Source organism: Chaetodon auriga, chromosome 23 (genome assembly GCF_051107435.1).
Source record: "Chaetodon auriga isolate fChaAug3 chromosome 23, fChaAug3.hap1, whole genome shotgun sequence".
NCBI classification, from domain to species: domain Eukaryota; kingdom Metazoa; phylum Chordata; class Actinopteri; order Chaetodontiformes; family Chaetodontidae; genus Chaetodon; species Chaetodon auriga.
In genome coordinates this window covers 18,846,511-18,861,210 of record NC_135096.1, presented here as the reverse complement: position 1 = coordinate 18,861,210, position 14,700 = coordinate 18,846,511, and the positions used below count along the sequence as shown (strand labels likewise).

Below are 14,700 nucleotides of genomic sequence, written 5' to 3'. Positions count from 1 at the left end.
TATTGATTTCTGAAGGAAACGTTCCCCTCACACACCGTGAACATCCAGGGCTCGGACATCGACATGGTGGACTCATTTAAGTACCTGGGTGTTCACCTCAACAATAACCTGGACTGGACAGACAGTACTAACGCCCTGTACAGGAAGGGCCAGAGTCGCCTACACCTGCTGAGGAGACCGAGGTCCTTTGGTGCGTGCAGGGCTCTACTCCGGACTTTCTATGACACTGTGGTGGCCTCTGCAGTGTTTTATGCCACAGTGTGCTGGGGAGGGGGCAGCAGGGACAGAGACAAACTGGTTAAGAGAGCCAGCTCTGTCCTGGGCTGCCCACTGGACTCCATCCAGGAGGTGGCGGACAGAAGGACGTTAGCCAAGCTGACATCCATCGTGGACAACTCCTCCCACCCCCTGCACCACACTGTGAGGACCCTGAGCAGCTCCTTCAGCACAAGACTTTAACATCCCCAGTGCAGGAAGGAGCGCTGCCGCAGGTCATTCCTCCACCGCCATAACCCGCCATCAGACTGTAGAACAGTGCACAACAACATCCACTCAAATGCAAGTTGAACTGATCACATCTCACATTTTTCCTCTGTTTTCATGTGCAGTCGTCATTTTTAAATAGTACATATAAGTAAATAAGGGTGTACGTATTGCATATATTGTAAATTACCATAGATACCATTCCCATTTTCTTGTCTTCTTGTCCTCTGACTTCTTGCACTCTGTCTTGTTGCTGCTGTAACATGTGAATTTCCCCCCATTGTGGGATAAATAAAGTCCATCTTATCTTATCAAAACTGAAGTCCCTTTTGCTTTTCATGGCGAGATATTCTCAGGTGGATGATGCAACCATGATGCAGCCCTCTTTCACACCTGCAGGCCTCTTTGCTGTCCATCATTCGGATCACAAGAACGGATTTAAGGTTCATGTTCTCACTGCCTTTTTCAGCTTAACTGCTTCTTGTCGTCTGATTGGTCACATGTGTTGTCATGGAGTTGCATCACTTCCTGAACAGCTTATGTTGGATTAATTAGTTTATCTTTAAAAATTACACTGAAGCCTCAGACTTGTTACCATAACATCCCGTATTTTCTCTAACGTTTGGGATTTTGGACCTTTGGTTGAACAAAACGACACTTTTTCACGGCTCTGACATTTGATAGATGAAACCATGAATCAGCTGATGGAGAACACGATCGGCTGGTTGATGGACGGTTGCAGCCTGATGCTTTGAAGAGGACCACGATCCTCACATCAGTCTTTCATCTTAAGAAAGAACCAACACACACTTGAACATCTCACACCTGATCGACCAAACTGATCCAGTCCAAAGTCTCCAGAAGCCTCGAGCTGTTCAGATCAAGCTGCAGAGCCTGAACATCTGCTCTTTGTTATCACAGAAACATCATAAAAACGTGAAAAGCGATGAAGGAAGTGATGACAGCAGAGATTGTTGAGTGTTTCTGCGTAGTTTTCCTCCTCAGCTCTTCTCTCCAAACCAAACTACATCGACAGCACACGAAGACGAACGGAGAGCATGAAATCAATACGCACGACGAGTCCAGATGTGACACTTTAACAGGCTGAAAACGTGGGATTTAAGGTGCTGAACCATCAGCTGAAGGCCAGATCCATCACCAGAAATGAGCGTTTGTGGGAGTGAAGGGATGAGTCACAACAGTCTGTCTATGAAGAGGAGACACTCTGAATATATGACATGAGGTAACCCAGAGAAAGTCACAAAGCTGTAAATATTCAATGAACAGCAAAACTTCTTGTCCACCATGTTTAAGCACATTTCTGGACATGAATTCATGGTGGACATCAGAGAAGAAGACGTGCACTGAATCTAAAAATTCAATTCACATTTGACTCTGTGAGGAAAAGTCTGGTTCTGAGGCTTTGAAGAGGTGTAATCCGTCCTCTGAGCTGTTTGCCTCTGATCAGCGTGAGTTGAGCTCTTCTGCTGCTAAATGTTCCACGTTGGGGTAAAAACAGCAGCAGATGTGACGCTGATGAGTTTTCAGGGAGGATCTCCTCAGCGGCGTGTTGCTGCTCCACGTCTCGTTTCCAGCTCTGCTGTTTACAGCCTCCACTGCTTCACGCCGTGTGTGTTTGTTGGAACGCGGGAATCTCAGCCAATCGGCTCTGCAGCTGATACCTGTTGGGACCAATCGGCGGCGGCAGCGGCGGCAGCGGCATTGTTTTCCAGCGGTGGCGGTTTGGAGGGAGGCCCCGGCCGGCGAAGGCCTCCCCGGCTGCAGAAAGCTCCGAGCTGTAATCGAATTCTCTCTTTAATGATGGTGATGAGAGCAGCAGATTGAAAACATGTGGTGAGCTGAGCGGTGAGAGGAGGAAAGAACAGAGAGACAACAAAAACACACCAGTCACTGTTTGGGGCCTTCATCATCATCATCATCATCATCATCATCATCATCATCAAAGTGCTCCATTTAGGGTGACTTTTACTATTCTGGAAGATGTTCTGCTTCTCCTTTGCTGCGTCTGGAGGGAAACATTGGCCTTAATATCTCCAAATTATCAACTGTTTACACGGCGGCGGGGGATGTTCATGAGGCCCGTCCTAAACGACCTCCAGGGGCAATTTTTCAGTTTAGCAACAAAGACTAAAGACGTCAAGGCGCTTCAGGTCATGTGATTTGCATAAAGAGCTTCTAAAGATGAGGCGTGAGGCACTTAGTGAAGGTCTGCCGGACGGCAGAGCCTCAGTTTTAAGATGGTGTGAAGAGAGGATGGAGGAGGGTTACAGGCGAGGAAACCGTCTGGACGTAAGCATCGATGATCGTGAACAACACTCCTGTAGGACAATCAGCCATTGGCGCTTCCTGTCTGCCATCTTCCTGCTTAGCCTACAAAAGAAATGAAGCTTTGACTTTACTGTTTCACACTTTGTCACGTTAGCACCATGAACAGGGGGCTGAATTGGCTGTCACTGGATCACTGTGGTCCTGAAGAGAACGGGATGTTTCTCAGGCAGACTCTGCAGCAGGACGTCCTCTCCTTCAGCTCTGCTTTGGTCTCGTTATCTGCGAGAGGTTGCATCCTCAGTTGTCAAAACCTTGATTTGTTGCCGGATTCAAAAGTTCTGGAGTGAAATGCGACGCTGAGCTGCCGGATTTCGGTCTTCGGCTCCAGCGTCAGTCTACGTGATGAAGTACGAGGTGTTGGATCGCAGCTTCCCCACAAATCTGTCCAGACTCTCCGTGGCTTCGCCCTCCGTCGGCCCTGCCAGCCATCGGCAAGGATCTCTGCACCGATAAATCCCAGGAATCAAACAGCAGGAGGTCTGAAATATCTGGACCGACTGCCGAGCGCGGCTCAGCTCACCGCAGCACCGTTACACAACCTCCAACCTGAGGTTTAAGACACAAGAACGAGGCCTGAGCTCCAAACAGAACCAGGATCCAGACTCAGCAGGAGGGCTTCAGAGGAGGTGAAGAGGATTTGAATGGAGTCACACTCGGTGTCTCCTTTCACCAGGAGGATCAGACCGCTGGGAAACCTGCAGCTCTGACGCTGCTCTGCCCTGCGATTGAATCTGTATTTTGATTTACTGTTAATAAATCCTAAAATCAAGATCAGGCAGTAAAGTGGTTTTGGAAGTAAAGATATAATTCATTTATCTATTATCAGCGTAGTTTCTTTGTGTGTTTATCGCACATATTTGTCTGGGTGGAGGACATGTTTTTAATGATGGGACATTCTGATGGGTGGAGCCTCCATCTGTGGATGGAGATCAGATCAGAGAACCTGACTGACACCAATCCAAGCTTCTGTCCTGTGAATACGAAGGAAATCATCGGAGAGGTGGTCGGCGCCGCACGTGTGACCACACGAGTGCAGGAATGTGAGCAGGTTCGCTGAGAAAAGTAACGATGAAAAACACTGGTGTCCAAAAAATTTCCACAGCTTGTTTTCCAGGCGGCGAGGCGATGCTGCTGCTGGAAGGCATCTTCATTTTCCTGCCTGCTTTCTGTCAGGCGGCGGCGGCGGCTCGCTTTCCGCATCATTAACCTCTTTAGGAGTTTCTCGCCGCCAGGCGCTCAATAGGAGAGAAGAGGAAAAAGAGGACGATGCGTTCATCCATCAGGGCGACGGAGCTGTCGGCTCGGACGCCTGCGCAGCGTGTTTTTATGAGCCCAGAGCAGTTTTAATGCATCTTCACTGCAGAGTTTTCTGTTACATCATCAGGAATCGTTGTCGTGTTTTAATAAATAAATAAATTAACCTGATTTCATTCAGGAGAACATCAGTGTGAGCTTGTTTTATCCAACACAGCAGCTGCAGAAACTGTGCTGGATGAAACCATGACAGTCAAGCTAGCAACAATAAATGTGCTCCGTCCAATCAGACTTTCAAAATAAAGCTTGATGAGTAACATTTTAGGTGGCAGCTGCACTTTAGTTTGGCGGGATTAAGGAAAAGAAATGAAAGGCTTCATTGAATCAACACTGACTTCAGCTTTCATTTGTTGGTTTCATCGTGATCGCTTTTGGGTTCAGCCTCAAGTGGCCATCGGAGGAACTGCAGGCGCGTCCACGTTGGTGTTTTTCAGGCCTGCTTCGATGCTATTGGTGGATTTCTTCGCTTTAACCTGGTGAGATGTTCTCTGAATGAGTGAGGGATGTTCTCTGATCAGTGGAGGCTGACTGTGATCTGTCAATCACATCACTAAACTAAAGCTTAGTTGGTTATTGAAAACTAAAGTTTTTCCACGTTTACGTCGGTGGAACTGCTGACACTTCCTGTCTTGTGCCGTCTGGACTTGTTTGATAGGCAGATCTGCAGCAGATCACATGGATGTGCTCGTTCCTCCTCTGATGGAGCTCTGCGAGCAGCTTCAGATCATTCAGATCACTCAAAGGAGAAGCAGCAAATCAAACATCAAACTCTGAGCTGCTGCAGAGGAGAAGTACAAGTACCTTAAGAACAGTACTTGAGGACACGTACTTCCATTCCTCGCCTCCTCCATCAGCCGCCACCTCCGCAGCCTTCTGATTGGCTGCCTGGCTGTTACATAACCTCTGCGCTCGCAGGGCTTTTCCTCCTAAAAATGAGAACCAGAGCAGATCTGGACCTGCTGCAGCTCTTTAACTGTCTATTAAAACATACAGCGAGCTCACGTGAGGCCCCGGGGCCCTCACAAGCAGCCAATTATAGCTTAAAAGAGCTTTTTGAACTAATTCTTCGGCCTATAAAAGCTCTCTGCTGGCTGCAGGTCGTCCTCCGGCGGTGGACACATCTGTCCACATCGTCTTCTCCGAGTCTAATTACAAACACGGTCCAGCTGCTCGGAGACGCTCTGGAAATGAGCGAAACCTCCACACGGGCCGCTCGTCCCCGCGGGGCCAAACCTTCGATTAAGACCGTCGCGGTGGGAGTCGCATCCAGCCTCTGCTCAAACCATCAGCTTTTCTTCTGGCCTCGCTTCACGTCTGTTTAAGCAATCAGGGTCCTGGACCCAGCGGGGCCGGTTTGGACGGCCCCCTCTGGGAGATCCGGGGGCCAGCGCTGATTAAGTGATGTCTTTTGGAAGAGACGGTTGGGTTCAGGTTCAGGCTTTTGTTTGAAACTCAGAGGAAAATCTCCATGAGAGCAGATGGTGAACACTTCGACTGGTACGTGAGAGCTTCCCTCAGCTCAGAGTCCAACCGTCCTCAGTTTGAGGGACAAACTGTTTTCTGTGAGGGCTGAAGGGACGATGCTGATGGTGGATCTGTGTGTGTGTGTGTGTGTGTGTGTGTGTGTGTGTGTGTGTGTGTGTGTGTGTGTGTGTGGGTGGGGGGGGGGGTGATTTGATATTTTTACTTCACAACGTTGAACAGTTTCAAACAAATGTTCCACTTCATGCTTAAACCAACTTCATATTTGTTTCTCATAAATTTCTTTTCAACCTTTTATTTTGCATTCCAATACATCGTATCACCTTTATTTTGAAGGAGCACAGGAATGAGAGGCATGTGAGCTGTGATTGGCTGGAGGAGGCCAGGTGTTTTAAATGCACGAGGTCGTCTTTAATGGCGGAGGTCACCGCTGCCCGCCACATTACGCACAGACTGTCAGAAGACACCACCGAGGAAGAAACCAGGCGCGATGAGGACTCTGACATCCCTCTGGATCCAAGGACAACTGGACCTGAACCTGGACTCGCGCCGGTCTTTCCCGGATTACGCAACTGGGTTTGATGGATACCAGCTCTGCGGTTCAAGGACCGACGTCTTCTCAGGTTCTTTCTACACATGGACGCCCTCCTGGTCCACGTGTCTAGAGGTGAAGGGGGCTCCGGTCTGGTTTTCCTCCAGCGCTTCATCCAGCAGCCCCAGGAGAGAATCCGTCTCCAAATATTCATGTTTTCGGGCCAAAATCTGACAATTAATTCATGTTCGGGGGCAAAACTGTTGGAAATGACAGATTATTCTTCAGATTAGGAGTCATTTCAGGACGAGTGGAGGGAAAAGTGCTCAGTCTGATGAAATAAAAGCCTTTAAATATATTTTTACAAGTGAAGAGTTTGGGCTGATATTTCAAAACTGCAAGATTCAATCACAAACAGGTTTTGAGTTCTTCTGACTCAATCATTAACCAGCTGCTTATTAGCATGCATTTTAGTAGCACACTGGCTTTTTATGAGTCATTATCATCATATTCTATATAATCTGGTGTTGACATGATTGGACTTTACCTCACCTGAGACAGTACTGCAGTATTGAGCCTCTTTCACCCACAGTTCCCAGTAAATTACTGCGATCAGGCTCCTGATTTTCACTCTTCATGCAGCGACATTCATTTCCTTTTCATAGCGGGGAAAGGGACACTCCAGCAGATGGCGCTACTGAAACACTTATGGATGCCAACCACCATAAAACTCTGCAGAGGAAGAAGACGAGGCGAGGCCGGATGTCCACGTCTCTGACTGTCTTATCAGTACTAGTAGCAGCAGTATCAGTCGTAGTACTAATCGTAGAAGTAGCAGCACATTTCAGAGTGAAGAGTTTTCGCTGACGTGGTGTTTTAGAAGTCTGATGAACTGGTTCCTCGTGCAGAAACCAGTTTCCTGGTTTCCAGGACAGTTTTGAATCTGTAACCTGGCGACTGACGTGGGTGTAAACACTCGAAGAAGACGTTTTATTTCCATCGCTGTCAATCTGTGGACTTTTATTTCTGCCGTCTGGAGGATAAAACAGACAGCCAGCGCGACATCAATCTTCTGCTTTCTTCTGGATTCTTCAGACCTTCAGTGCTGCTTCTGCAGCCACGTGTGACATAACAGCTTCTTCTTTTTCCTCTCGACGCCTCCATCATCTCGCCCTGCATCCACACACACACACACTCACACACACACACACACACACACACACACACACACACACACACACTCACAAATCCACTCCGTGTGTGTTGACGAGTTGATAAGTCTCAGCTTCCCTCGTCCTCCTCTGGTTTCCATTTTCAGCCTTTTCGTTTCACGTTCCCGCAGGAGGATCTCTGCGTCCCGATCGATTCAGACCAGATTCGTTGTCGGGTTAAAACACACGTCCACGCTGCTGTCGGCTGGAGCCAGAAGACTGAGGACGACTCTGAAACATTAACGCCTGTTTGCTTTTAAAACAAACACGTTGAATTAACATCAGAGTCTAAATGAAACGATCAGACGACATCGGGTCGCTTCCATTGGATGATTTCCCCTCGACTATAAGACATGACCTGTCAGTGAGTTTGACCTTTGACCCTCCAGCTCCCGGTCTGCAAAATGAAATGACTCAAAGGTCACTTTCATGTTCAGGTGAGAAAAGCGAAGACTTTCTGTCTTTTTGACAGGATCAATGGGGAGATTTGACACAGAGTTTGTATCTGCAGGTTGTTTTAATGTTTAAAACCTTCTGAGAAACAAAGAAATGGAAGAAGAAGAAGAAATGGAAGAAATTTGGGAGTGAACTGGATGAGACCCAAACGTCCTGCACTCATTGCAGGTTTTGAACACATCGTGTTCATTCGGCTCTACTTTAAACATCAACACAGATTTTACATCCAACACAATTTCACTGAGCGACGAGTCGACTGAAGAATGAAAACAAAACAAAGCTCGAGCTCGTTTTGTTAATCTCCAGTCATTTCTAAGACTGTCTTAAATTAGGATTTGGAAAACACATGTTGAACTCCAGAAGGTTCATAAGATGGATTATACAACCATTTCAGGCTGAGGATGCTGTTTGCCCAGAGCTCTTTCCTCTGAAACAGGCTTCACCTCAGCAGCTGATCTGATCCATGTGACGGGCAGAAATCCAGCTCTGCAGTGTGAACGGAGCCTCTGACTCAAGAAGAAGAAGAAAACATGGGCAAAAAGGTGATCTGAGGTCAGTTTGGGACTCTGACCCAACAGTGCGAGACCCCCCCCCCCGACAGGAAATGATGCACAAACTGAACATTTCGGCGCCTCGCGGCTCTCTGTGAAAGAGGCTGAGAGGAGAACCTCGTCACCACGAGCCGAGGTTATCAATCCTGGAGCTTCTGGCCTGGACAGAGTCCGGGGTTTCCCCCGACTCACACAGGCCTCGTCCCCCCTCGCCCTCCCCTGTTCTCTCCGCTCAGACCGGCCAAGTCTGATTTTCCTAAAACAAGGGAATCCCGGGCCAGAGCAGTTCAGAGGGGGGGCGGGAGTTCCTCTGCATCGTAACTCATCTGTCACAGAAAGTCGAGGGAGGAAGACGACAAAGAGAGAAACCAGGGAACAAAGAGGGAACATTTGGAGCCCAGATCAGGAACCCCAGAAGAGACCAGGACTCGGCACATGATGAGGATCCTGATCAGCGCTGCTTCGACGTCTGTCACAAACATGAAGAGAGGAAACTCGAGCTCCAAGTACAAGTCGAGTCACCTGCTCATCGATTCAAAGGAGTCACTGAAGTCATCGGATTCATGACTCGGAGTCCAAAACATTTTCACCCTTACTTACTTTCTGAAGAGTGAAATGATCTGAAGGTTCAGTCAGAAAAGCAAAAGAAGAAAACAAAACAACACAAATAAGCAGAAAAAAGAGGGAGAGTCAAATAACAACAAGGACAGCGGCGTGAAACTCCACCGTTCATCAAAACGTGACTGACAGCATGTGGAAGGAAAGAACGTTCATCTGGAACCTCAGATTTCCGTCTCAGTCCTGCAACAAGGACGAACGTCCCGTGAAACTTTCAAAGGCAGAGCGACGTTCAGGGTCGAGCTGCTGCTGCAGGTCAAACACTGAATCACTGCGAAAACGATTAACAGCTAAACCTCCACGGTCCGACAACTTCCTGCACGGAGGGCGAGCCGGCAGAGAGACGGCGCATTGAGATGGACGGATGGGTGGAAAAACCACGTTCAACAGAGCGATGACGCACAGAGGACGCTGCTCGAGCCAAGACGGTCAGTCAGGACGGCAGGTCGGTCCGTGTGCAGGTGCGGGATCCGCCGAGCCGAGTTCAAATGATCTGGAGGTCTGTGAGGAGTGAAAACACGTCTTAATCTGTGTGTTCATGTCATCACGTTATCGTGTTGGAAAGACAAGAATCCGCCTCAGTGTTGTTCTGCAGGAACGTTCGCCAAAACCAACACCCCGAAGAGGAAATGACCTCAAAGAATTACCCAGAGCCCCCGTGTCCGGCCTCAGGGCGAGCTGTTCCAGGAGCAGGTGAAGTGTTTCCAGGTGACTTCCTGCCATCGCTCGTCAACTTTGGCATTGTTAACTCCAGCCTGTGAGAGTCCTCGGCCTCATGTGGACTTAATCCTGCTCTCCTCAGAGTCTCCAAGGCCAGGATCAGTTTTCAGGGCAGGTTCAGAGTTTGATTCATGAAGTGCCTCCTGGATCCTCTGCAGCAGCTTGTTAGCAAAACACGTAATTAATGACAGTTTGTGTTCGCGCTGAGCCTCAGCAGCTGCTCTGACGAGTCCCGAGGCCTGAAACCCGTTTCAGTTCAGCTTCTCCTGCACTTTGATTCAGGGCTCTTCATGCTGAATTACAAAGGAAAGGCTGCAAACTCTGCAGCAAAGGATCAACTGATCTGTTGATGATCGACTTTTTATCATTTCATAGCTGAATTTAAATGTCAGGAAAAGGTGCAGCGAGCAGGAAATCATCGTTTTTCAGTCCCTGAACGTTTCGTGAACAAAGTTCAACACACAGGCTCAGCAGACCAGGAAGTCTTCATGTATAAGAAGTGTAATACAGTGAGAAACGATGGCGACGGGAAGGTGTAAATGAACAGAGAAGGACGTGAAACGACGGAAGAGTCGCACTCAGACTTCACTCTGAAGCTTCCACAGCACAAATATTAACTTCAGTTAATCTGAAGTTAAGCCCAGGTCTTCCTCAGCAGGATGTTTGCTTAGCACTCGAGGCTCCTCGCTGAACCTCTGCAGACCTTCGTCCTCCTCACAGTTCAGCTTTCATCACAATAAACGCTGAACATCAAGCTCCCATTCGTCTATAAACCGAGCAGCACAGACGCACACAAACAGAAGACAGAAGCCAGACCTCACGTGGACGTTTAGAGACGAACCTGATATCTGTGTTACTTCCTGTCAGCTGAGACAGGAAGAGACAGCAGTGCCAGCTTTCACCTGTACTTTTACTGCAATACAAACCTCAAGTACTTTCTACTTCACTTCATCTCAGAGAGAAACTACTTTTTACTCCACTGAAGATACGAGTTACTTTTCAAATCCAGATTTTTACACACAAAACACATGAAGAGTTAAAATCTGATGTTTTTCTATCGACACGTTATACAAGTGCAGCTGAAACGACGACTGACGTCGAGCTGCTCACGTTCCATCTGCTGCTTTTCCTCTCAGTGATCTCAATGATCTGAATGTGTCTGGAATCATGTGGAGCTTTGGACTGTTGGACCAAACAAACATGGTGAAGGCGTCACTTTGGGCTCATTGTGACCACATTTCTCACTATTTTCACAATGTTTCCAAACCAATCGATCGATCGATGGAGAAAATGATCAGCTGATTGATCCAGAATGAAAAGAATCATTAGTTTGAGTTAAAATGAGCTCCACCTCAACCAACTCCAACAGGAACATCCTGCTGAGACATGAATGAGGAGACACCATGATCTACAGAGACCAGAGACAAGAGGACAGCAGACACAGAGGACACTTTACTGCACTTAGTACTTTTACTCTGAATATTTGAAGTACATTTTACTGATTATACTGATGTACGTTTACTGCTGTGATGGAACATGTGTTGCCTTCACTGTCCCCCTGCTCTCACGTTATTTACAGCTTGTTGAAAGTGGACTTGAGTCCGTGTGATCTGCAGCCCAGAACATGGATTTACCAGCTGCCTCACGGCGCTCTGTGACGGCAGGTCTCAGGTCTGTTGTGACTCCCCAGGGTGCAGCAGCGTGGGGGGGTGAAGGGTGGGGGGGGCAGCGTGACGGAGGTTCACCGCTCACCTGTTTTTAACGTCTGACTGATGTTTCACCTGCTCGAGCTTTCTGTGTCTGCGGCGGCCATTTTCACGTGTCGTACTTGTTTTTTCACCTGTCATTTGTCTGCAGGCTGGAACGAGTCCACAAGTTTCTTTGCAGCCTGCAGACATCAAGCATCTGCTGGGACCAAAGTTTTCCTCCGGTTCGTTCGGTCGAGCCGGTTTGCACCGACAGAAAGTTGATTTTTTGTGTTTTCTTCTTCTTTGTGGGTCTGCAGCTCTGCTGTCATGTTCCCAGTTCAGTCCTTCCCGATGTTTGTGAAGTCAGAGGTCGACAGCAGCTTCAGGGTTTTCTGTGTCAGACACGATGTGGACAGACACATTTGACCTTGGGGTCCTCTGAGACGCTCTGCAGGGTTACGTAACATCTCTGCAGCTCTAAAGGCCACTTTTCGTCTCCGACTGGGACCTGGAAACCTGTTTTCTTCATCATGTCTTTATGAGAAGTTGCAGGGACATGAACGCACCGTCAGTAAAAACAATATGAATCGTTACGTCACAGCTGATGTTTGACTGCACCTGAACACAACACAACAGGAAGTGTTTTCACGCTGCTTTGACCTAAAGTCTCTCTTTATTTCATTCGGATGAACCGTGTTCTTACGTTCTTCTGTGTCTCGGTGGTTTGGACCGTCTTCATCAGCAGAATGTCCCATCAGAAGACGAGAAGACGGCGGTGATGCTTTCTGTCCTCCTCGAGCTGGTGTATCCCCACAAACAGCTTCATTACACAAACATCAACATGACTGTCACACCAGCCGTCCAATCAGCGGGGGGGGGGGCGGCAAACAAACAGCACAAAGAGCGACCATCATGTACAAGTGCTGAACAACAACAACGGACGAGAAACGAACACACAAACACACAACGGTGACATTTCGATCGATCAGCCAGCGAACAACAACAGACCGAAAGAGACGAAACAGCCGGAGGAGTTACGCTGACGGTGAGCTCGAACTGTTTCAGACAAAACGTCCAGACCAGCTCAGGTCAGAGGACGTATGATGGACTGCACCGGACTGTCTGCGGCAGACGGCGGGTTTCAGCCTCGTCTGACGTCACAGCTCCGTCTCCGTCATCTCACGCTTCTCGCCTTTCCTGGATTTCACACTGACGAAGCTGAATTCAACGCTGCTCGTGTCAGCGCCTGAGAGCGAGGCTGAATTCACTGAAGCTGCACGTCGAGTCAGAGCTCAGACGGTTTTGTCACTTCCTGTTGCACATGTCGAACACTGAACATTTGTCTCGCTGCAGCCTCGATGTTCATCAACCTCGAGGAAAAAGCCAACGTGTGTGTCCAAACTGAGGGGTGAGACCACACAAAAGGCCACACGCCAAATCCGAGGGGTCAAATGATCGTTTAGAGGAAGTGAACAGATTCGAGACGCTGCCGGCGATGACGAGGGGATGGACGCTGATCTGGAATCTGTTTGTTAATAACTGACGCTTTTCTTCAGCTCCACCAGTAGAAACAGGGCATTACCTCACCGACCAGTTCTCCCAGTCCTCATTAATGGAACCTTCTGGTTCCCAGTGGAACCGTTCACGTGTTACATAACAGTGTGAAATTACAGCAGAGCTGGCACGGTGCTTTTATTCTGACGAGATTTCCTGCTCTTATTTTCTTTTTTCTCCTCCTCCTCCTCCTCTGCGGTGAATAAACCTCCACTTTGCTCCTCGCACAGTCAAAAACTTGTCAGACTTTTTTCCCTCTTCGGTGAAATAATAATTCGCTTTGAGAGAAATATCCCAGCGGCGGCCTGGAAAAGTGATGTAATCCGTCACATCGCCACTGGTGCTTCTAATTGGGACTGTGGTCAGAGCTGTGACACTGGGGGGCTGGGGGCAGCAGGGGTTTGTGGGTAATTTGAGGATGGAGAGGGGGCTGCAAACATAATACCATCCCCCAAAATGTTCCCTCTGTCAGTTTAATGACTTCATGTGTGGAATCTGAGCGCTGCAGCAGCGTCCAACCAAACCACATTCACAGTTTTCCATCTTTTACATTCTTCTGCTCCTCACGGTCTGAGGCTGGACATGAGGATGAGGAGGCCACGAGGAAGGCAGGCTGAAGGCAGCACGCAAACAGACAGCCAAAAACATTCACAAGAAAGCACGCACGCACTCAGGCCGCGGGGGGGCGTCCAGGAACTTCTGCTTGCTTGTTTGTCTGTTCTGACACAAACGCTCATGTTTCTACTCGTATCTCACACGGCAGCAAAACCACCGGCGACCGCCAACAAACAGCCGTTTGGAAACTCACCGCTGACGTCTCTGAGGTCCACACATCGATGACACTCCAACCAAAACACACACAGAGGTCCAGACGATCCGCTGCACCAAAAATATTCAGTCAGAAACACGAAAATAATCCACACAAAGTTGTTTTTCTTTTCACATTTGCAGGCGAGCGCTCGTCTTCCGCTTGTCCTCCGGAAACGGCCGCCATCTTGTCCGCAGTTCCTTGGTGGAGCCTTGAATCAGTTTTCAGTTTAATCACCTCACATGACGGATTTTACAGCCAGTTTGAGGCTGATTTGGGGTCAGTAAAGTAAAGGTCTAAATGGAACAGCTGTCAGTTCACTGTGGCGCTGCGTTCAGGCTCATTTTCACTGGACTGAAATGAGGTTTAAAATATGACTTTTGCTCGCAGCCGCCACGAGAGGGGGCTGCCTCCCCGCCGCTCTGTCAATACTTCGACATTTTTAATGAACACTGTCTGAAATGACTGCAAATAAAACACTCGTTGCTCTGCTTTATCTTAACTTTTGCTGCTACAAACAGCAAAGCTGCTTTTGTGTGACCGTCAAAGTTGATATTCAGCCGCCACGTTTGAAGACACACCTGCGGCTCTTCCCATCAGACAAACATTTTGACCCAGAGACACGACACCACGTGAGCCGCGCGATTCATTTCACACAAAGCAGATGTTCATTTGTTGGCGTAGTTCCTAAATTATCTCTATATGCGGTCAGTGATTGTAATCATGATCGAACATTGTGCCGTTTTGTTTGAGCTTACCAAAACAAGCCAGTCTCGGAGGACTACTTCTTCTTCTTCTGTTGAGTTTTACTGCAGTTTGCATCCACATAAGTTGCATTATTGCCTCCTGCTGGACTGCATCAGCATCGACAGCTTCCCCAGATTCACCCACAACGTTCAAGGAAAACGTGGCACCACTTCAACTTAATTTAGCC

The 14,700-nt window shown here is 48.3% G+C and overlaps 1 protein-coding gene across 1 annotated transcript in view; it reads left to right on the top strand.

Moving 5' to 3' along the window:
* LOC143315833 (uncharacterized) overlaps positions 1-14,700 on the top strand; it is a 196,733-nt gene that overhangs the window by 77,303 nt on the left and 104,730 nt on the right. The window lies entirely within an intron of this gene.